General features: G+C 42.0%; 1 protein-coding gene across 2 annotated transcripts in view; it reads left to right on the top strand.

Annotated features, from left to right (window-relative positions):
* Window positions 1-5397: 5397 nt before the first annotated feature.
* The window catches only part of LRFN5 (leucine rich repeat and fibronectin type III domain containing 5), a 308108-nt gene continuing 290332 nt past the window's right edge, over window positions 5398-23173 (top strand). For both annotated transcript variants that reach the window (XM_059659451.1, XM_059659443.1), the window contains exon 1: window positions 5398-7246. The gene's annotated coding sequence lies outside the window, so the exon portion shown is untranslated. The remainder of the gene's footprint in view (window positions 7247-23173) is intronic.

The following is a 23173-nucleotide window of genomic DNA, read 5'->3' as shown; positions in this document are numbered from 1 at the left end:
ATAGTTTATCAGCCATAGGGAAAAGGAACTCAGTGGGACCCTTTCCCTCTCCCCACAAGGGAGTCCATTCTGTGGGACTCTTTCCCTCTCCCCACGTGGGAGTCTGTACTTGTTCTTCAACAGATCTCCACCTTTGTGATAGTACTCTTTGTCTGTGGATTCATTCTTTGACTCTGGCAGACAAAGAATCCGGGTTCCAGTCCAAAAATTCCATTTCAATAGAAAAATAGAAATTAATTCTCAGTTCTAAATCTACGGTGGCTATGAGAAAGGCCAACTCTGTGATCTCAACCATATGAGTGTGTCACATTATTGCCCACTTGTGGCCACTTGGCTGAAATTCAGGGGCAGATTTTGGAGAAAGATAAACATGAGAAAAAGAAATCTGTAAAACTAAAGCTTAAAAGCAAATGCTTTTTATGTAGTTTAGTTAAGACCATAGACTTTCTTTTTTTAATTTTTTTTTATTGATTAAGTTATTACATATGTGTCCTTATCCCCACATTACCTACCCCCACCCCCTCCACTCATGCCCTCACCCCCCTGAGTCCATAGACTTTCAAAAGCTTATTACTTACATCTAATATAACTGGGTATGCCTACCAGTACTCATAAATCAAGTCATTAAGAACAGCAATGCAGACTTTTGTTTGTAAGATAATTATGTGAAGACTGGCTCCATTTTAGAATAGAGTTTCAAGATCCAGTGGAAACGTTCCTAAAATACTATATGGACATATAAATATAAAACTTTCTGAATGCTTCTCTCAAGGTGAAAATGTAGGTTTTAGTAATTGTTTCAGGGCACTATCAAAAACACAAAAAGTAAAACATAAAAAACAGTGCCATAGTTAACATTCCATCTTGTATGAAAATTTAAGGATGATGAAGGTGACTTTGCTTCCCATATACGTATCACACTGCCGGAAATTCTGCTTTTTCAGAAGTTAAGTTGGTTCCATATTCCTGAATTGGGCAAACTGGTAGTGGATGACACTTCAGCTGGAATTAGTGTGCTATGATTGTTTTCTTCTTAATGGTTTAATTAGATCTGTCTAACATGGCTAACTGGAGGCTTTGACTGAAAGAGGAAAATAGATCACAACATTGTATCATTCTCCTCTGGGTTAGATATTCCTAGATGGGATGTTGCATTTTGGGGGTTTGGGGTAACAAAATTAAAGCACCAGACAAATACAGGGAGTTGATACCAGGATGTAAGCAAATAAGCAAGAAAAAAAAGATGGATGGATATTAAAGATAAAATTTACTTCTTACTTGCAATATTGCCTAAGAATTGCCTTTTATGTCCAGCAATGTTTATCTCTGAAATAACTCCTCTTTGTGCTCTCTCAAAAAGTTCTTCCTAGGACACTATCATTAAAAATTATTACACTTATGTTTAAAAATTAAGGTTCAAAAAAATCACTGTTCTTAGTAAAGGAAATGACCACTTTCATGTAGTAATTTATTGGGTTCTTATTGCTAGTTCAGTGCTCATAATGTAAACCTTAAATCATGTAGTACCCCATCATCAGGATCCATAAAGTTTAAAAAGTCTCACAAAAAATACAGGAAGAAAGGAAAGCAAATGTCTGCTTTACACAAGATCAAGTGAAAGCATTCAACAACAACAAAAAATATTTTTATTTGAACATAAAATAAAGAGAAAAAATACCTTCTGTATCTCAGGAGAATGCTAAATAGTAAATAAGTTTGATTTCTGTGGGGATGTCCAGAATAGATAAATGAGAAATCTGTTTATTTATGACGAAATATGCTGGGTCTTCAAGTCTGATTGCCAAAACAATTTGTACCTTAGGACTTTATAGTCAAGTACAACATCAGAAACATGTTTTAAGATAAGCAGATCTCCTTTTATATTTCAAAACTATGTAGGGCACAACTTGGTAGTAATTTGAAAAATATTGATGTTTGGATTTAATTTAGCCTATTTTAATAGTTTTTTTAAATGTTGTTCCTTCAGTTCAAAAACCTATATTCCCCTGTTGGTTCTTCATATCATATTCCAGTCTTGAATTAATGGAGGACTTTATATTTATAAAAGGAATCAAAAGCTCTTTACAATAGTTATTAGTAATCCAGGAAATTTGGAGGTAATTCCACTGTAAATAAATGTTTCTGAAGCTACTTTCTTAAAAAAAAATAGAATGAAATGTTTATAGCATTCATGGTATTGGCTTTCCCTTTGTGTTTTTGAGCCTTCTTGCTTCAAGGAGCGTTACGGTAGTCTTATTTGATTTGCAAGCTAACGGGAGACTGGCCATTGGTTAAAGAGAGGACAGTTTGGTCCTAAACTGGAATACAGACTAGATCAAAAGTGATAATTTATCACACACTTCAATCCAAAGATATAAGAAAATTCATGGGGTAAGCAAACAAATTGTTAATTACAATTTTAAAATACAGTATATCGTGCCTTTTTCACTGCCTTAGAAGAAACTTAAATACTAAATTATAATATAACCAGAAACTCAGGTTACCTTTGGTATCCATTAACTTACTGCAAAGCAGTCATTTCCATTAATTGTCTGAAATCAGCAAAACACTCAACTTTTTTTCAACTTCTAGATTATTATGGGAAAACAATCCAGCATTTATACCATAAACAATCTGAGAGAGAGACATTTGACATGATTTAAAGGTGATTTAGTATAAACTTTGGCTTGGGGGATAAATTAAGACAATCTAGGCAGATATATTGAGAAAAATAAAAAATAAATGACTGAAATAAAATTTAGTTCTCTTTAGATGCTAATGTGTTAAGGGACCCTATTGTACAAGAAATTAGTTTGAACTCTTAAAGGTATACTAGTTTCAGAGTTAGTTAATTGTAATAATAATCATATAGACAAACTAGAGATTTTCATCTCCTTTGTTTTCAGAGGCTTTTTTTTTTTACTTTGGAGGAAATGAAAGTAAAAATTACCCTTTAACTCTCTGAGTGATCCTGCGGGAGAATACCCTAGCCTTTCCCTTGAAAGTCTTGCCACTTCCCACTGAGAGGCATGTAAAATAGAGCTTTCTTCTTCCTTTCCATTGGCAAGCTCCAATGGGCCCGTGCAGGAGGGAAATATACACACCGTACCTGGGAGTGAGAGGCACGCGGCTTCACCAGAGTGCTTTCTAGAGAGGAGAAGAAATGTGAAAGCAGAAGAAAGCACTTTCACAATGAACAGGAAGGCTCCGCACAGCTTGCCACTTAAAAGCACACTGAAAAGTGACACACATTATGTATTACTCTGCACCTTAAGGATAGGTGGGTTTCACCCTTCTCAGGCACACACACACACACACACACACACACACACACACACATGTGCGCGCCGAGGAACTTGACCCTGTTCCCAACTCTGGACTTATTACAACTGGATAAGTGTTTCCCCTCTTCACCTCGATCCCGGTCCGGGGATGGGGGGAGGGGGGAGGGAGATAATAAAAAGAAAACCAAAACGAAAAAGAAAAGTTAATCAGTGCAGCAAGGCGAGGTCTTAGGGTTTCTCATTCAACATCTCTCTCTCTCTCTCTCTCTCTCTCTCTCTCTCTCTCTCTCTCTCTCTATATATATATATATATATATATATATATATATATATATATATACACACACACACACACACACTTTGGTCCCAGGGGAACTGCAAAGCTTCATCTCCCAGTCTTGAGTGGTTCCAATCAGCTCAGCCGGGAAGAGGCGCCAGCAAGTGGGGCGATCCTGAAGGAACCAGGAGTCGCCCCGCGGGCCAAGTATTCGGAGGTGCTCTCTGGTCTCTGTCAGTCCGGCTGGTGCAGCTCCGCGCCCTCCAGTGAAGTCCCAGAAGCCGCTAAGTTTACAGTGAACCGAGGATGGAAGCACGCTCCCTCCGCCTTCCTCAGGGAGCTCTGGGACTCAGTCCCCTGCAGGATCTTACCTTGGGCTTATCCGGAACCCCCTGTTTTCACTTCGGGAGACTTAAAGCCGCGGGGGCAGCGCTGCTGGTTGCAGGGGAGACGCTCCTGGACTGCAGCGGTGGCCGCGGTGGCCGCGCTGTCCCGCTGGTTTATTTTTTGGGAGGCACCACCGCACAGTCCAGCTGCTGGGCGAGTGTGATCCTCCAGCTCTCGAACTCGGATCAGCCGGCGCCTTGGGGCTCCGCAGAGCTCCCCCCAGAACCCCGGACGCCGCGCCAACCGCCTACTTGGGGAGAGGAGGCGCCGTGGCAACAGCAGCTCCAGAGCCGCGCTTCTTCGGAACAAATCGGCCAGAACTGTTGCGGGGATTTCCGAACCCGGGGCTGGACTCCGAGTCTGGCGGGCATAGAGGGGGAACAGAGGAGAGGGAGGAGAGACGACAAGTACCACCCGCCGGTTTCTTCCCGAAGGTGGCAGCTGTGTGGGTCCTGCTTACGGTGGTTGCCCTGTAAGCACTTCGGGGAGCCCGTCGGTGAGTTTGAGCATGAGCTTCTGTGCATCGCAGAGCAACGCTAAAGCCGGGGCTCTGCCGGTAGCAGAACGCGAGAGCGCCCTATCCAAGGGGACTACTAGCACGTGGCTTCCCCAGTCGGCCACGCAGAGGCCCCCGAAAGCCAGCTTCCCTCTGCAACCTCCACCTCTCCTGTTCTCTTTGGATTCTGGCTGGCGTCCGGGCCAGCTGGGCGGGGTGCTGCTGGGGGAGGCGCTCTGCTGGGAACGGGGACCACGTGCTGGGAAAGGGTTCCCCGGTTCCACCTGAAAGTAACGGCGTGATTTCATTGGGGGTTTCCGGGGGAAGCCCTTTCCCGCGGGAGGCAGTGAGGGTAGAGGGTCTTGGAGAGAAGCTCGGGAGAACAGTGGCAGAGACTCGAGAAAAGCCGAGCCCTCCCCGTGGGGCCCTGTCTAGCGCCTAGCGATCTCCCCACCCCTTCTCTTTCCTGATTCAGGCCGGTGCCCAGTTCCCGTGGCTTTAGTGGTCAGGCTCGGCTTATGGTGACTATTGGGCTTGCTTTCTACCCTTGATATGCTAAAATGTGGACAACAGATACACCCAGTTGGTTCTCAGATATAAATGTTCTTTTCACCTTCCACTTCCAAGAAACTCTACCACCCACTATGCTACTAAGGGGACACGGGGAGCTGGTCGCAGGTGGCTAAGATCCCAAGCCAGCAGTCCTGGGTCTCAGATTTGTCCGGCGGGTTATAACGAATGGATTTCCCACCACCGTCAGTCGTGGGCTAACCCGGCGACAATCCCTTTATACCACAAGGTGGGGCAGTGGGCGGTCAGCAAGTCCCCCCTCGGGAGGAGTTCGGAACCCTCTGGAAGTTTGCCCCCTGGCTCCAGCTTTTCCGCCCGCTCCTCACCGCCCCCACCCCCTGCCCCCCGCGCCTGCAACACCCCCGCACTTTCCAGCCCGGGGATTTGCGGGCGCTGCGCCGGCCCTCTCCAGCCGGCAGGGGTAAACCGCTCCGAATCTTCCAGGCTCAGAGGGGCCAGGGCGGCGCGGCGGCCCCCGCGGGGGTCTCCCCTGACTCTCAGTCTGGGCGGCGCGGCAGCTCCCGTCTCCGTGGCGAAGGCCTGGCCCACGGCCGCGCGCCCGCGCCGCCTCCTTGCTGCAGCGCGGGGTGCAGTTGCTCCGGGTTGGGCGGTAGCTGTTGCCGGAACACGCCGCCGCGGGGAGCCAAGGACCGGGGCCCGCCTCGGCAGAGGCTGCAGCCGGGGATCTGGGCTGCCAGCCGGCGCCTGAGCCACGGACTCGCCTGGGTGCCGTGGGCAGCGAGCGGGGCGCTGTGTGCAGCCGCGCGGGCGCGCAGGGAGGCGGTGAGCGTGTGCAGAGCGGCCGGAATCGAGGACTGTGTGTGCGTGCGCGCGAGTGTGCCTGTGTTCCTGCGTGTTTTTCCTTCTCCCTGGAGGATGTGAAGGGCTTCGCAGCTCGCGGTTCTCTTAGGATTCTTGACTTTTCGGAGCTCTGGGCTATGAGCACAACCCACCCACGTAATCCATTTTGTAAGATCGGTTTACATCTGGAGTAAAAAGCGCAACTGGACGGGGGTGGGGCCGATAAACGAAACCTTCTGGAAATACGCACCCACTCATACCAGAAAGAAACAATGAAAGATCTGGGAAGATTTTCATAACCTTCTAGCGGGTTCTTCCATTTTTTTCCGAAGGATTCTGGATTTTTTTTTCTGCCTTTCGAAGTCATCTTGGCATTTATTTTTTGTAAGCTGTTCTCCAGATACGTGTGTGCGCGCGCGCGCGTGCGCGCCTATCTGATGCATTTGACTGTCTTTTATCCAACTGCCCAGAAGCAAATGTGTTAACTCGTCTTGCCCTCCGTGCTCAGGTTCTCGAGGGCGGAGGACTCTCAGACCCATTTTCCCTGCTGGATTCGGAGCGGCTACCTGGCTGTGGACCTATGTGTGTGGATCTTTTTACCCAGAGGCTTGGAAAGCGCCGGTATTAACCTGCTTCCAGGTACATCACAAGGTCAACAGAGGGTCCCGCAGCCCTCTTGTTTCTGTGCATCCAGTCCTTCCTGTCTTGGCCAGAAGGATATTTACGTTTTGGACCCCGTCATTTGAAGCCAAAAGTTTAGCCCTTCCTGCTGGCTCTGATTTCTGTTCAAACAAGGTAACAAGGATAGCTTTTAAAACTGCTTAACAAAATCCCCGGCTCCTCCTCAACCTTTCCTCGGCTCCCTCCTCCCCGTCAAAATGTCACCAGCTCTTGAATTATGTGGATTTGGGTTGGAGGAGAACTTGAAGGAAACATGATCTACCGGCGATGGCTATGTCAGACCACTCTCTCTTCTGCCCTTGGTCCGGTGGGCATCCAAGCCGATCGTGAGAAGGGCCTGTCCCCTCCTTGTTGCCTCCTCCCCGTGTTGTGCTGGGTGTGCGTGTGCAAGTGTGAATGCGAGTGCGCGCGCGCCTTGGTGCGAGTGTGTGTGTGCTTCTGAGTGTGTGTGTCTGAGTGTGCGTGAGCGGCCGCCCTGTCTCTGCCCGCTCCCTGGGCGCAGAAACGTGGGTTTCATGGGGCGATCGCCGCGGATTCCCCCACCCAGCGCGACCTGCAGGCAGCGGCATCAGTGGCAGAAGCCATCTCTCGGACTCCCTAGGATGCAGGTGCTGAGCTATGGCAAAGGGCAGCCGAAGTGAGGAGAGAGACCCGCGTCGGACTGTGAAAGCCACCTGGAGCCACCTTGCCGGAATCGTACCTGCGGGCAGAAAGTCCTCCTACTACGGTCTTTTCCTCTAGAGGCACCAGGTAACAAGCAAAAGACTACTTGCCTCACCCAGTTTCCTTATGATCTTGTTTCTAATGTCTTATCTGCATTGCAGGCTACTTTACTTATTAATGTTTTGAAAATTATTAGCAGCTGGGTATCCAAGGGCGTTCCCTGATGTTGCAATATAATTCTAGTAGGCGGGCTATAAATCTATACCTGAGCACTTAATCTAGCAGTGAAAGCTAAGGGAATATGGATACACTCCGCCGTAGCAGATGTTTTCGGAACACTGGGCTTGGTGAACCTCTCTGAAAATGCCAGAGGTTAAAATCCAGTGTTTCCTTCGGGTTATGGTTGTCAGGGACCATTTGGTATCCAAACCTCCCCAGATTGTGGAGTGCAAGAGGGTGCTTGGTTTCCACCCATTATTTCAGGCCAGGATAATTGTTGACCCTTCCCTACTCCTGGTGCCAGGTTGATTTTCTTTCCTTATCATGGCAGAGCTTGCCAGATCCTTTAGTAGTTGTAAATTACACATCTGGAGACTTTAATCTCAAATGGAGTTTTTTGTAACTTGCTTTGTCTTTGCGTGGAAGGAAATTCATTGTTGTTGTTGTTGTTGTTGTTGTGTGTGTGTGTGTGTGTGTGTATTGAGATATGGTTTTTAATTGTGAGGGTTGCTTTTAATGTAGCAAAATAGATCCATGAAAGAAGTCATTTGTATATCTAGAGGAGCCAGGCTAAAACCATAACCACCACCTCAACACCACCCCAGCTGTATTGTCTCAGTTGTGGAGAGGGGCTTGTGTGCAGTAGTTTGTTTGTTTGTGTGTGTGTGTGTGTCTGTATAGCATGTAATTTTGTAAATTCTTGATTTACAAGGAGTAGGATGTAATTGTGACTGCCTAATTAATGTATTGGGTCTGAATGTTAAGATGGAGATTCCCATGGCCAGCTGAGGTAGAGCAAATTTAGTGAACTTCCAAAGCACCTATTTCTCATTCCTTTTTTCCATCACCTCCTTGTCCCCTACAAAAAAAAAAAAAAAAAAAAAAAAAAAAAAAATCCACTCCCTTCTCAGGGCATTAGGATTAGCAAGACAGAGCACTTCCAAAGTAGTCTCATCAATATTTCATTCCATCGTGTAGGTGGTCTGAATAATTCAGCGGAGGAGTGCTCGTCTGTCTCCAGCCTCCCAGCGCTGCTGGATGGCTGCACCCAGCAGAGGGTTTGGCCAGGCCCAGCACCAGGCGCCCTGCTCTAGGGGACAGTGGCTGGGACTGCTACTAGGGTTTCTCTTTGCTGAAGCCGCTTAGACGAGTGTAGGGGCACTGCCTGCTATTCCTCTTCCAGCTGCATTTTGATAGATATCCATATGATGGCATTTGCAGACTACAAGCTGGCCACTAGCTTGCTCCTCTCGCTTGATGTCCTGGACTCCTCTGGAGTCTGGGCTCGGCTGCTGCTGCAGCCCTCACAGGCTGGTGGTGCTACAAAGCCATGTATGCAGCCGGCTTGGGGGCTGGGCTCCTCCACTGCAGCTGCCAGGCCCTCCTTGACACTTTCTTGGGGCGGGGCAGGAGAGCTCAGCGGCCCCCTGGCAGAGCGGGCACATCTTTGCTGAGGTGGCTCCTTGGATATGAGAAGGAGGTAAAGGAGGCATGGAGGGCATTGATGTCCTGGTCCTGCAACCCTCATCCCCTTGTGAATGAATATTCAAGAACATAGAATAAAAGCTTGCTGCAAAAATGCCTTGATATTCAAATAGGATTTCTCAGGATTCAAAACCTGAAACTAAGTGCTTTTTCCTATACTTCCATGTGTTTCTTCTCTCCCCTCACATCCTCTGGATTGAATCAAGCTCATTTATACACCTGCTTTACACTCAGTTGGAATACTAATGGAAAGGCTACTACACCATCCCCTTCACCCCAGGCCCAGTGAAGATGAAGGAGATAGGGCCACTTTAAAGACAGATTTGCTCTTAACTTCAAGCTCTGGTGAGAACCAAGAAAGGATATAGAGGGTAACTCAGACTTAACAGAAAAGCAGGTCCCCACTCTTCCTTCTGAAGACTCAAGGTACTGCCTGCATAAAACTAAAAAATTCTTGGGAATTTGGGAAAAAATAAATGATTTTTTTTTCTTTTAGTGAATTTATTGGCATTTCTCCCATCACTCAGAAAATCCTAGACAGAAAACTGACTTCTGTACACTACAAATCTGACAAGGACACCTCTTTGTCCCCCAAATTTCTCCTGAATATTATTACAACAGAAGCTATATCATTTGTAATATTTGTTAACAAATAAGGCATACCTGTTTAGAGTGTGCCCAAGAAAGAAGGACTGCTGGTGGAGCATATATGTACTTGGGAAAATAATGAAATAATCTTTTCCCTCTTCATTTCACTTTTTTTTTTTTTTGCCTTTTCTCACTAAGGAGCTAAGGATTTAGTGAATTGTAGGTCAAGTCTTGTCCTTCTACCCTCATCCTCAGGGGTTTAGGTGAAATGTCATAACCATAAACACCTGCTAGCACAGAGTTTCATGTATAAAAGTTCCTAAAAAATGGACATTTCTGCCTCTTTTTGCTTTTCCTGTCTGGAGAGACAGAACTGTGCAAACCAATTTGGAGATCGGAGTCCACTGTGCTTGTTAAGCATTTGTCCTTAGAGCTGGCTTGGCTCTTTAGCAGGTTAAGACTGACAGGTATTGATAGGAAATTTCTCAGCAAAATCTTCCTTCCTTGTAAGCCCTCTTATGGTCCCTATTAAGAGGGCAGAGTAATAAGAAAGCCAGGACACCCATGGGAACCAATGTGAGCATATTGGCAGGTGGAAAGAAGTTGTCATTTGACTTCTGTCCCCCAGACCATTTCTTTTAGTCATTTTCCCATTTCTTTTTTCAAGAAGGGAATGACCTTGAGCAACACCAATCTTCTGTGTTTCACACATGTCTTTTTCTCCCACAGGCATGTGATATATGCATATAGGAACACACACACACCTCATTTTTGAAATGTGAGATTTCTGTGCTTACGTGTTTTGGGATGGGTTCATCAGGATATATCTGACAGATACCAGAGAGGTGATTTTCTTTCTTTCTTTTTTTTCTCAAGAGGGATGGCAACAACTGTGATCATTTGAGGGAAAAGTGCCCCACCCTTTCCCCCTCTTCTATTATTTTTGTCTCCTCTATCATTAAATATATTAGTGTAAAGCAGTATCTTGTCATGGTATTTTATGTAAATGACCATCATATGTTAGATCTGCTTTTTATCTTTTCATTAATGACCAACAGTTCCTTGGTCCATTTAAACCAGTGCTCTGTTTCCTCTTGCTGCTTTTGAAGCACTTTTGGCTTCATAGTTTTGCTGAGTTTTCTAGCTGGTGAAATTAGGATCTTGCTTTCTGCTGATACTATTGCTGTGTTCTTATGTGGTTGGGATGAGATGCTTGCAGATATCAACCAAGGTTCCTGCTTCTACATGAAACTTCTACATAATAGCTCATGAGTATTCAGTTATATTAGGAGATATTTACAATAAACATTGCTAATACATTGTGTGTGTGTGTATGTGTGTGTGTGCACGCGCGCACCAATTTTGGAGTTGGAGGAAGCAGGCTACTTGAAATTTTCTAAAGGCTTAACTGGCTAATCTATTCACTAATTCCAGTGGTTTTAATTTCCTCTTTACCCAGAAATGTAATATATTGCCAACACTTTCAGAGTTTTGTGTATGATATAATCTGTTATAAGTTCCATGTTTCATTGAAGTATAAAGATATAAATTTAGGCTTTTAAATAGATGTGATTGTGACCTCCTAGGACAACTGACTAACAGGGAATTTTGCTAAATAATTCCATTGACACACGTGTATACTTTGCCTTGTTCAGTAAATTTAGAGAGTGAGACTACACATTATATTTCTACAGCCCACATTTTTATTCCTGTGGCATCCTTTAATCATTGAGGACTATTTAAAACCTAAGGCAGAATAATTCGTCCATGGCTTGGTGTGTGTATGGTGAAATTAGGACGTACTGTGTTTATAAGTATTGAAGCTATTCTGGTTAGAGGCAAACCATTTTTATTATGCTCTATTAACATAAATTGTAAGTAATTATGAAAACCCCAAATTTATATAAGTATAAAAAGAGATAGAAATATAAGGATTTAATGCAGAGATAGTTAATGCTATATTGAAACTTTTATATCAGATTATCCTAATAGATACTGTTCTGATAGAGTGCTACTAAATGAACTATGACATGATTTAATACTAATTATTAAGATGGTTAACAAGTGATAGAATATTACTGTGGAGTTACATAGTTTTATAAATAAACTATCATTTTACTGATACCAAGTAAATCATATGAAAAGGCTTTATTATTAAAACTACAAACTATTTTTGTAAGGTTTCTAGGAAATTTGCTTTGATTATTGAAGTTACAAACTTGGTCACTTTGAGAGGAAAATGTCAATTGATTAATTTGGGTCTTCCTCAAAAATATTTTTATGAAAGAAATTTGTTTAGTCATAAATTTTCTGCTCTTCTTTTCTTTGTGGTTGAATATATGTAATTCTTTATTTTAAAAAACTCCCAATGAAGTATTTTGAAATTGGTGTTATTATAATCCTTGTGAAGAATAATTGCAGAATTTCCATTCAATAATGCATCAATTTTAGATTTAACAAAAAAGGCTCTAAAAGAAGTAATAAGATACATAAAGTTACAGGATCATTTTTTCCCAACTCTGGGAACAGTTCCTTAATTCTTAGAAAAAGAATGAAAGAAAACACTAATTAGATCAATATATACTCAATTAGAACCACTATATTTTATCAGGGATAGAAGCCAAAACAGTGTTGTTTAAGTTACTGTATTTTCACTTTGCTTGCACAGTTCCTTTGAGGAAATGCTAAAGAGTCCAGGGCACACAACAGTTTCTCTCTGGATTTCATTCCCCATTCTAGACTTCTCATTTCCTGTCCAGAAGTAGGCTTTCATGAACCTTAGTAGTGTCACTTCCAAAGTTATAGGATGCTTGCATTAAAGTGATTTACTAGTGGGAACATATCAATTCTGTAACCATGAAAACGAACTTTCTCTATTTTCTTTGGAAGAACAGGCTGTGGTATATATTTCTCAGTAATTAACACTTTTTGTTATTTTTTTTCTCATGGTGTAAAATGAGGTTATGAGATGATTTATGTGCACTTGTCTTATTAGTGCTAAGGCATTTGTATAGGAACATTAAAATTCATATAACTTATATGGCAACATTGAACACAGCATTGAGTAGTATGTATGCTTTATTCTACATGGATAAAGATAATTATATCACTAATAGTCACAGGTATTTTAGTTTGAAATGCCTCATTTAATAGAAATGTGCCTACCTTGACACTGAGAATTTAGGGTTATTTATAAGAATTATGGAGAGTACTTGCCATGTTTTGACTGTTCAAATATTAGGCACTTTAAAAACATATAACTAGACATTGGATCCTGACCTCAAGGAACTTGTTTTCTTAGTAATATGAAACATATAAACAATGCATATGCTTGAAAGTAACTGATATTTTCAATTATATTTTGATATTTTATGTGTGTAGTAGGAGAGAGAGGAATTAAAAAATTGTAACTGTGTTTTGTGGAAGATGGTGTATGCAGTGGTTAGAAGCATGAACTTGGGGATTTCACAAACCTGTGTCTCAGGCCTGTGTAATCTTGAGCAAGTCTTATAACCTCTCTGAGCCTTGGTGTCCTCACCTCTAAAATGAAGCTAATAATAAAAGACACACTTAGTTGCTATCATCTCATCATTATAAATCTATCTATAATAATAAAAGCATAATATGCTCATTAGACCAGACGTCCTTCCAGATGACTTTCCAGACGAAGTGAGGGCTGCTGCAAGGGAAGCGCAGGTTCCGGGTGCCAGAGGGAATCCGGTGCTGGCAGGCTGGCAGTCAGGGGATTGCAGGCCTACTCTTGCACAAATTCCATGCATCAGGAACATAAATATGCCTAAGCTACCATTCAACCCTTGGACTGGTAGCTATGATGCACACTGACCACCAGGGGGCAGATGCTCTGACCGGTAGGTTAACTTGCTGCTGGGGTCAGGCTGATCGGGACTGGGCGAGATGGGCCACACACACCTTGGAAAAATCCATGCACCAGACGGTTTTGGCCCAATCCCTACAAGACAGGCCAAGGGACCCCACCGGTGCACAATCAGGGCGGGGAGGGACCACGGGAGGGCTCCAGGGTGTGTCCGGCCCATCTCCCTCAGTACCAATCAGGGCCTGATGGCTGGGGAGGGACCCCACTGGTGCACGAATCCATGCACCAGGCCTCTAGTTATGAGCATAAAAGAGAAATTAAAGGGTATAGTAATTGGATAGGTTAAGGCTTATATTTTGTAGCAGTGGTTCTCAACCTGTGGGTCACAACCCCTGAAAATACATCCTGCATATCAGATATTTACATTATGATTCATAGCAGTAGCAAAATTACAGTTATGAAGTAGCAACAAAAATAATTTTATGGTTGGGGGTCACCACAACATGAGGAACTGTATTAAAGGGTTGCAGCATTAGAAAGGTTGAGAACCACTGTTTTGGAGGGTCATAGACCCTCAGAATTCCAAGGAATTCTAAAGCCAAACCAAGGGTCATATAGTCCAGTGTCTTCAGTCACTAAGCAGAAGATATAAAGCTGGAAAATTGACTGGGTTTAAGACATTGTAGGCTGGACAATCTCTGTACACCATAGAGTGTAAGACTTACCCAAGACATTAACATTTAAATTTATTTTAACCTTTGTTGGGTCTGTCATTGTGAAATTTTTGTGTTAGTCTTAAAATTTTCTCTAAAGCCAGATTGGTCATCTTGACTAAGCTTGAGAGCCCTCAGTGATTCTAAAATCACTCCACCTAAAGTAGAATATTCCATTTTTGAATAGGCATATTACATAATTTCTTTTTTTCATTACAACAAAAATCTAGCATCCTGTGGCTTGTAATTAATTTTATTATAGAAGGAGGGGTACACAATAAGCCTAATTCCCAATGACAGTACCTCAAATATTTAAACTGACTTATTTGAGATCCCTAAACCATGATTGCTCTGCTTTTGATTAAATCTAACTCTGGACCCAAACTGATCATGATTTTAAGCTCTATTATCTTTTACGCTCAATAAATGTTAGCTATATGTCTTTATCATCACTCTCTTCTAGATGGACTTCAGTTTTTTTTGCCTCACTTTTAATTCAAGCATGGTACCAGTGCCAACAAAACACATGTGATGATTAGCACAGAGTTGAGCAGGGTCATCATTTCTTTGCTTTTTGAACAGAGAAAGCAGGTATACATGGTTTAACTCTCCATCGGCATTCATGTCAAATATTACTATTTGATTAATTACTATTTTTCTTTTGAGCCTGGACAAGGCCTTGGACTCCTATGGTGATTGCCAGAGAAAAGAGGGTCAGGGGGAGGTAGAAGAGGGTACAGGGAGAGATACATGGTGATGGAAGGTAACTTGACTTGGGGTAGGAAACAGAATACAATATACAATGATATCTTATAGAATTATACACATAAAACTTATATAATTTTATTAACCCAATAAATTTAATGAAAAAATTAACATACCTCTGGGATGCTACAACTTGTCAATCCAAGTTTGGTCACAGCTTTGAGTATTTGCCATTCTGAGTCTAGACAATCCTATCTAATAAAAGAGAAAAATGGTAATTGGCGTACGACGATACCCTTTTCATTGGCTAATCAGGGCTATATGCAAATTAACTGCCAACTAAGATTGGCAGTTAACTGCCAACAAGATGGCGGTTAATTTGCATATGTAGGCACAATGCAGGGAGGCGAAAGGGAAAGCAGGAAGAAGCCCCCTGCCACTGACAGTGATCGGAAACCCAGGGGGGAGCTAAGAGCTGGGGGGCAGGGCAAAGGCGGCCCTGGGGCCGCCTTTGCCCTGCCCCCCAGCCATGATCGGAGAATCAGGCGCCTTTGCCGCCCTGGCCAGTGATAGCAGGAAGTAGGGGTGGAGCCAGCGATGGGAGCTGGACACGGTCGAAGCTGGCAGTCCCGGGAGCTAGGGGTCCCTTGCTTGGGCCTAAAGCGGAGCCCACGATCGCGGGGCCGCTGCAGCTGCGGGTCCCCGCTGCCCGGGCCGGACACCTAGGCCAGAGGCGTTAGGCTGGGCAGGGGCAGAGCCTGCAACCGCGGGGAGCTGGGGGTCCCCTGTCCAGGCCTGACACCTCTGCCGGAGGCCTCAGGCCTGGTCAAGGGGCCGATCCGGTGATTGGTGATCGGAGGGTGATGAGGGTCAACTCCTCTGGCCGAGGCATCAGGCCTGGGTGGGGGGCTGAGCTGGGGATTGGGGGGATATGATGGTCCCCTTGCCCAGACCTGAAGCCTGGGTCAGAGGTGTCAGGCTTGGGCGGGGGGTGGAGCAAGCGATCAGAGGGAGATGGGGGTCCCCTGCCCAGGCATGATTCCTGGGCCAGAGGCCTCAGGCCTGGGCGGGGGCCAGAGCCAGTGATCAGGGGGAGATGGGGGTCTCCTGTCCAAGCCTGACACCTCTGGCGGAGGCGTCAGGCCTGGGCAAGGGGCTGATCCTGTGATTGGAGGGTGATGGGGGTCAACGCCTGAGGGCTCCCAGTATGTGAGAGGGGGCAGGCTGGGCTGAGGGACACTCCCCTCCCCACACACACCCAGTGCACGAATTTCGTGCACCGGGCCCCTAGTAGTAAAAATAACTATGTAAACCTAAATTAATTTCAGAATATAAGAAGGAAAAAAATACATTTATTTGAGCAAAAAGGAGCTACAGTCCAGGAGATATTGATTCAGGTAACAACCTAAACTAGGGAGACCATCTTTTATAATAGAAGTTTCTATCCAGGTTCTTAAGTTCATTTTATATAAAAGTTTTCCATATTGTGCGATTCTGATTGGACAGGGCAGGTCTCAGTCTGTTGGTCGAAAGATAAAATCAGGGTTTTCCTGCAGTTTTTAGACTTTATAAACAAGTGAGGCATTTTTCGGGAAGCTGAGAGTTCAGTCGGAGATTCTTCCTGGTGTACAGGAGGAGCTCCGATCAGCAAACGGGCACTAGGCTTGTATTGTGTATATATTTGGGGCCTTTAGTTGACCATGGAGAGTATGTTTTAGCAGATAAATTTCTTCTCGGGGTTCACATCAAATGAATCTTTTCTAGGTCCATACCTGAGCCCACTTTCTCAATGATTTGCTTATAATGAAGAAATTAACTTAAATCTTTTCACTAAATATTGAAAGAAAACTAACTTATACATTGTAATGATATTATTCATAATAAATATGAAAATGAAATAGAGAAAGCTTAGATTAGTAGATTTTACCTGATACTAAGGGGGGGGGGGTGGCTGCCTCATGAGCTCTCTGATCTGGATAAGAATGACTCAAGCCCATCCTCTGATTCCTTGTAGCAAACATTTACTCATCATTTAGTGCATGCTGAGATACTCTGCTCACCATTGTTCCTTTGAGACACAAATGCCAAATGAGGAAGCTGCAGCCCAGAAGGAACAAATATTCCTTCAGAAGGGCAGCCTTAGGACAGAGTCAGTGTGGATGACATTCTCACATATTAGCCTTTTAATTTCCTCTTAAACCTAGATGAAACTGATTTCTATGTTCAGTTAATTTGTGCTACCTCTCCATTTTGAATAAAATTGACAATGATACTCCTAGCAGTTTCTCCAGCCTTCATATGAGGATACCTAATTTCTAACAAAGGGAAAAATAATTTGAATATAGAAGGAAATTACAGCAAATCTCCCTTTTATCTGGTATATTTGTAGAATGACTCTAGGACAGCGGTTCTCAACCTGTGGGTTGTGACCTCTTTGGGGGTCGAACGACCCTTTCACAGGGGTCGCCTAAGACCATCGGAAAACATGTATATAATTACATATTGTTTTTGTGATTAATCACTATGCTTTAATTATGTTCAATTTGTAACAATGAAAATACATCCTGCATATTAGATATTTACATTACGATTCATAACAGTAGCAAAATTACAGTTATGAAGTAGCAACAAAAACAATTTTATGGTTGGGGGGTCACCACAACATGAGGAACTGTATTAAAGGGTCGCGGCATTAGGAAGGTTGAGAACCACTGCTCTAGGATATCAACATTCTTCATAATCTTGAATGTTATTTGTTTAAAAATGTCATTTCAATGCTTTACTTTTAGCATAACCCCAACATTGTTAAAATTGACACACTAATTCTAAATCTAGTTTTCCTTCTCTTAATGACTTCAGGTCTTCACTGTATATGTTAATGATTGCAAAATGCTCTCAGGAACCAATCTGTGACATGTTTAAGGCAGTTTTTACGAAAACTAATTTTCCCCCAACATTTTTTCTCTTCTATCTTCTATATATGATCTTTCTTTGATTTATCCTTGTTCTCTTATAGTTAACATTTTTTAGTGAGCCTATTTTACTTCTTCAATCACTGATAGGAACTTATTAATAAAATAACAAGATCCTTAAATATCTTTGGAAAATAAGGGCCTGAGGATGAATACAATTCTATGACCTCCTCCACTGAGGAAAGCACATGAGTTTTCCTCCAAGTACTTTATGTGGAAAGCACTGGATGATGCTAACAAGTATAACTTGGATAATATATAAGAGATGTTGCCCTAGCTGGTTTTGCTCAGTGGATAGAGTGTTGGCCTGTGGACTGAAGGGTCCCAGGTTCTATTCCAGTCAAGGGCATGTACCTTGTTGCGGGCACATACCCAGTAGGGGGTGTGCAGGAGGCAGCTGATCGATGTTTCTCTCTCATTATGTTTCTAACTCTCTATCCCTCTCCCTTCCTCTCTGTAAAAAAATCAATAAAATATTTTTTAAAAATATATCTATATTAATAAAAGGGTAATATGCAAATTGGTCATGAAGCCATCACAGTCACGACCTGATATGCTAATTAGTCATGACCAGTATGCAAATTGACCATCACTCCAACACACAAGAGGGCCGCCCCCATGTCCCCACAAAATGGCCACCACAAGATGGCCTGCAGGTGAGGGCAGTTGTGGGTGATCAGGCCAGCAGGGGAGGGCAGTTAGGGGCAACCAGGCCTGCAGGGGTGGGCAGTTGTGGGCGACCGGGCCGGCAGGGGAGGGCAGTTGGGGATGATAAGGCCGGCAGGGGAAGTTAGGCATTGATCAGGCTGGCAGGGGTGTGGCTAGGGGGTGATCAGGCTGGCAGGCAGAAGCGGTTAGGGGCAATCAGGCAGGCAGGCAGGTGAGCGGTTGGGAGCTAGCAGTCCTGAATTGTGAGAGGGATGTCCGACTGCTGGTTTAGGCCCGATCCCACTGGGCCAAATGGGCAGTCGGACATCCCTCAAGGGGTCCCAGATTGGAGAGGGTGCAGGCTGGGCTGAGGGACACTTACCCTCCCGCCCCCCAGTGAACGAATTTCATGCACCGCACCTCTAGTATATATATAATAGATGTTGATCATCATCAGCAGCATCTTCATCATTTCCTGAGAATGTACTCTGTGCTAGGCATGCATTATTGATTTTCACTTTCCTCTACTCCATGGAATAATCATACATCTTAGGCATGATTATATACATTTTTAGAGGAATAGGTTAGAGCTGAGGGCAGTAACTTTACTTGTCCATTATTATATGACTAATAGATGATAGGGCTCGAATTCAAGTCCAAATTCTTCTGATTCTAAAGAAGTTACATGTGCTATACTTAGGAGATTTCCCCCTCTTTCTACCCATTGCCATGGGGTCTGAGCAGACTGATGTTGCAGTTCTTGATGAGAGTTTCAGGCTCTTCCCCCCTCACCACCCCTCGCCTCCAACCTCCTTCTATTGGGACAAGGCCAGAGAAAAAGTCAAATGCCAAACTCATGTTGTCACCTTTATTACAAATTTCTATGCTGTTATTTTAATGACAGAGAGGCCTTACAGCTGGAATCTGATGTTTAATTCTAGCTATATATTTGGCAGAACAGACCATTTCTAGATTAATTCATGTGGTGTATTTCCCTCTGTTATTTACTTTCTGACCTCCTTTGGAAAATTTAAAATGGCCACGAATTTATTGTATGTCTTCCCATCAAGAGTAGATATCTGTTACCCTTCTCCTTGAATCTAGACTGGCATTCGACTTGTTTTGAAGGATAGGTGTGGCAGAAGTAATATGGTATAACTACCAAGCTGAACCCTCTAGAGCAGCGGTTCTCAACCTGTGGGTCGTGACCCCTTTGGGGGTCGACTTACCCTTTCACAGGGGTTGCCTAAGACCATCAGAAAACACATATATAATTATATATTGTTTTTGTGATTAATCACTATGCTTTAATCATGTTCAATTTGTAACAATGAAATTGGGGGTCACCACAACATGAGGAACTGTATTAAAGGGCCGCGGCATTAGGAAGGTTGAGAACCACTGCTCTAGAGACCAGGTACCCTCCATTCTTGCCATCCTGGAAAAATATTATTATCATGTGAAGAAGCCCAGGTTTCCTGCTCTAGACAGTGGCCCAGCTGACAGTCTGCAGCAATGGCAAGGCATGTGAATGAGGCCACCTTATACCATTCAGACACAATTGAGTTTCCAATAATTATAGTCACATGAGTGACCCCAGGTTAGACCAGCAGAAGAACCAGCTCATATTTATGACCCACAAATCATGAAGAAATAAAATGGTTGTTACTTTAACCCACTAATTTATAAGGTAGGAATAAATAACTGAGACTCCCTGCCCGCCCCACCCCAACTCTGCCCGTTTGGGTCATGGGACATAGCCACCCACCATGCCTATTTTGGAAGACAGCCTTACCTCCATTTTTTAATACTTTCATCAAATATATGTTAACTATTTATAATATTCCATCCTGCTGTCCGTCCATCCACATAAACATGGATTTTTGAAGAATATATTATTTTCTTAAACCTTTAGGAGTATTTGCTGATTCCTTAAATATATTGAATGTCCTCAAAATGCTTTTTTCTAAGATGCTTCCTAATATGGCTAAATGTAATTTTGATTTGTGTTTTCTTCTTCACCCACTTATTACTGCATTAGAGAAGCTTCCCCAAAAGGGCTATTCTCTTATGCAAGAGGCCATGCCATTCACCTAACGCCCAAGGAAGAATCTGTGTTTGTTTCTCCAAGTTGCATTTGGGCTTGGTTTAGTTCAGAGTGACATTTTGTCATTTCTTAAGATTTCATTTTACTCCCTAATTATATTTCAGTAGTTCATATTTACTATTCATTTATTCTGTAAATTAAACTAGATAGCACAATTACTTTATTCTGGGACTTCATACACACCTTGTTTTATTTAATAATGTTCTCATTTATGCATCACATTACTCTACAGGAATTTGGCATACTGGTGCAGGTATAATAAGGTGCAGAATGTAGGCCATGGAACAGTACAATTATGGTTTTTCAACTTGCTGATTACTATTTGTTTACAAAAAGTACATAGTTACAAAGTAAGTACAATCAAATTCAGTGTTTTTAATTTTAGTAAAGAAATACATTTGTGAGGGGGTACTTGGAAATGCATATCACATTCACCTAAATATTTTCCAGAAAGGTGTTTTGTCATGTATATGAAAAATCTCCCTGAAATATATTAAAAATGAAATACTTTATTTATATTTTTTCTGTTTTCTCATAATATTAATTTAGAGTTTAATATAAGTAAGGTAATGTATATTGTGTTAATCATTTGAAATTTTTACTAGTGATTTCAAAATAACCAAGCACATATTTTATCTGCTGCTGCCATAATATACATTAAAATTAATTTTTTTAGCATGATATATATCAGTTCCCTCATCTAAAAAATGGGGTTAATGTTAGTGTCCCAATGGCCTGTTGTGAGAATTAAGCCTAATAATGCTTCTCAGGACTTCACATAGTGACTGGAAAATAATAGAATGTTGAACAGCACTAGCAAAAAATATATCTTATATTTCATATATCAGAGTGTAATATTTAGTCTGAGTAGATTGTCAGCTTGTAAATCTCATTCTTCTTTACTCTGTGCAGGCCCTGAGATTGAAGAAATCTTCTAAGACAAAATCAGGAAGATACTTTTATTTCCCAGTGATTGCAGAAATTAATAACAAAAAAGAAATTAATAACAATAAACTGTCATACAGATCTAGAATAACTCAATATAGTTAAACTAGCTAGAATGATATTTTAACAGGACTATCTCAAATAATGTATGAGCTTTGGAACATGATTTGGAAAACTGAAGATAACAATTATTTTAAAAATTATCTAATAGGTAAGACCAGTCCAGGTTTTTCAGAGTTTTAAAAATTATACAATTTTGTGGAGCTTTTGAGGAAAGACAGTATCAAATTAAAAACACAAAAGAAAGGACCTGTGTGTGCAACATTAGCTTGGAAAATTTGCCTTTTATGTCATGCACATGTTCATCAAATTCTGGAGAAAATGAGTAATTTTCTTTTTTTTCTGTTTGGGAAAATTCATTTTATACTTCTTTAGACTAATTTGCGCCAAGAACTGTTTTATTAATTCATGGTAATCCCTTTAATAGTTCTAGTACATCTTTTGAGTATTTTTATTAAATTGGAAATGGAAATATTTATCTAAGTACCTATATAAGTATATCACTATCACTTATTATTTTATTGGAATCAAAATAAATGGATGAATCAATTTGTATAATTAATGACCAAATTTTCCAATGAAAATTTGGGGAGATCATTTCTTCAATTTTAGGAGATACCTGTAACATTACAGTTGAAAACATGGAATAAATAGTTGTCTCTAAAGTATCTATGTTAAAGGAAGAAAGCAGATTCAAGGGCAATTTGAAAGAAAAATAGGGAATTTTAGTGAAATCTTGCATGTACACTCAGGATGTATTGTTTGAATATTTATATGTACATTCATTAATAAATACTGGGTTTGGAGTCGAGCACTAAATCTATGTTTATAAATAATAGAAAGAAAACAGTTTCATTTTTTATAGTTACTTCCTGTATATTGCTGTTTACATAATAATTTTAATATTTGAACATTTGGGGATCCATGGAAAACTATATCACAGTTTTAAAAAACTCTCTCTCTCTCTCTCTCTCTCTCTCTCTCTCTCTCTCTCTCTCTCTTTCTTCTTTAAAACAATATATATATCTCCTTGGAAAACAGTGTCATGTTTTAATATTATTATGAAGATTTTCCGTATTTTGCCCATCCACATATTCCCTCTATAAAATAAAATCCATATTCAGAATGGAAGGTATCAACTCTTTAAAACTGCTTCAAAGCACATATTACAAAATATTACTGGATGAGGTAATAGGTTTTCTGGGATTCAGCGCTTCCTGGATGGAGAGAATCCATGTGAACTGAGTTTAAATGGAGTTAGTATTCATTACCGCTGAATTCGGTGCTATCAGTAACAATTTAAATATATGATTTACCATTGTAAGTTGAAATCATATATTGACTATACAACAGTCGAAGGAGGAGTTGAGACCTGCAGTTGAATAATATTTCAGAGTGAGACAAATGGAGTGATGTGGGGTAGTAATCTTGTTAGAGTTCAGGTTGTGTAATCAGCCTTCTATAGCATAAAATTTTTGTTTTCAACAATTTAAGACTAGAAAACAGGGTTGTGTTACTTAGGGCTCATTTATCTGTAATTGGAAAACCCAAGCCAAACTGGCTCAAGCTGAAGGAATTTCTTGGTTCACACAACCAAGAGCACGAAGCAGAGTTATCTTCAGGTATAGTTCGAGTCAGATTTGAAATAATTGAAAAATTGAATCCAACTTTCAGCTCTATTTCTCTTTGTTAATTTATTTTCTCAGATTTGGAAGGATGGCTCACTGGCCTCACATC

Source organism: Myotis daubentonii, chromosome 1 (assembly GCF_963259705.1).
Source record: "Myotis daubentonii chromosome 1, mMyoDau2.1, whole genome shotgun sequence".
NCBI classification, from domain to species: Eukaryota; Metazoa; Chordata; class Mammalia; order Chiroptera; family Vespertilionidae; genus Myotis; species Myotis daubentonii.
This window is presented reverse-complemented; position numbering and strand designations above follow the sequence as displayed.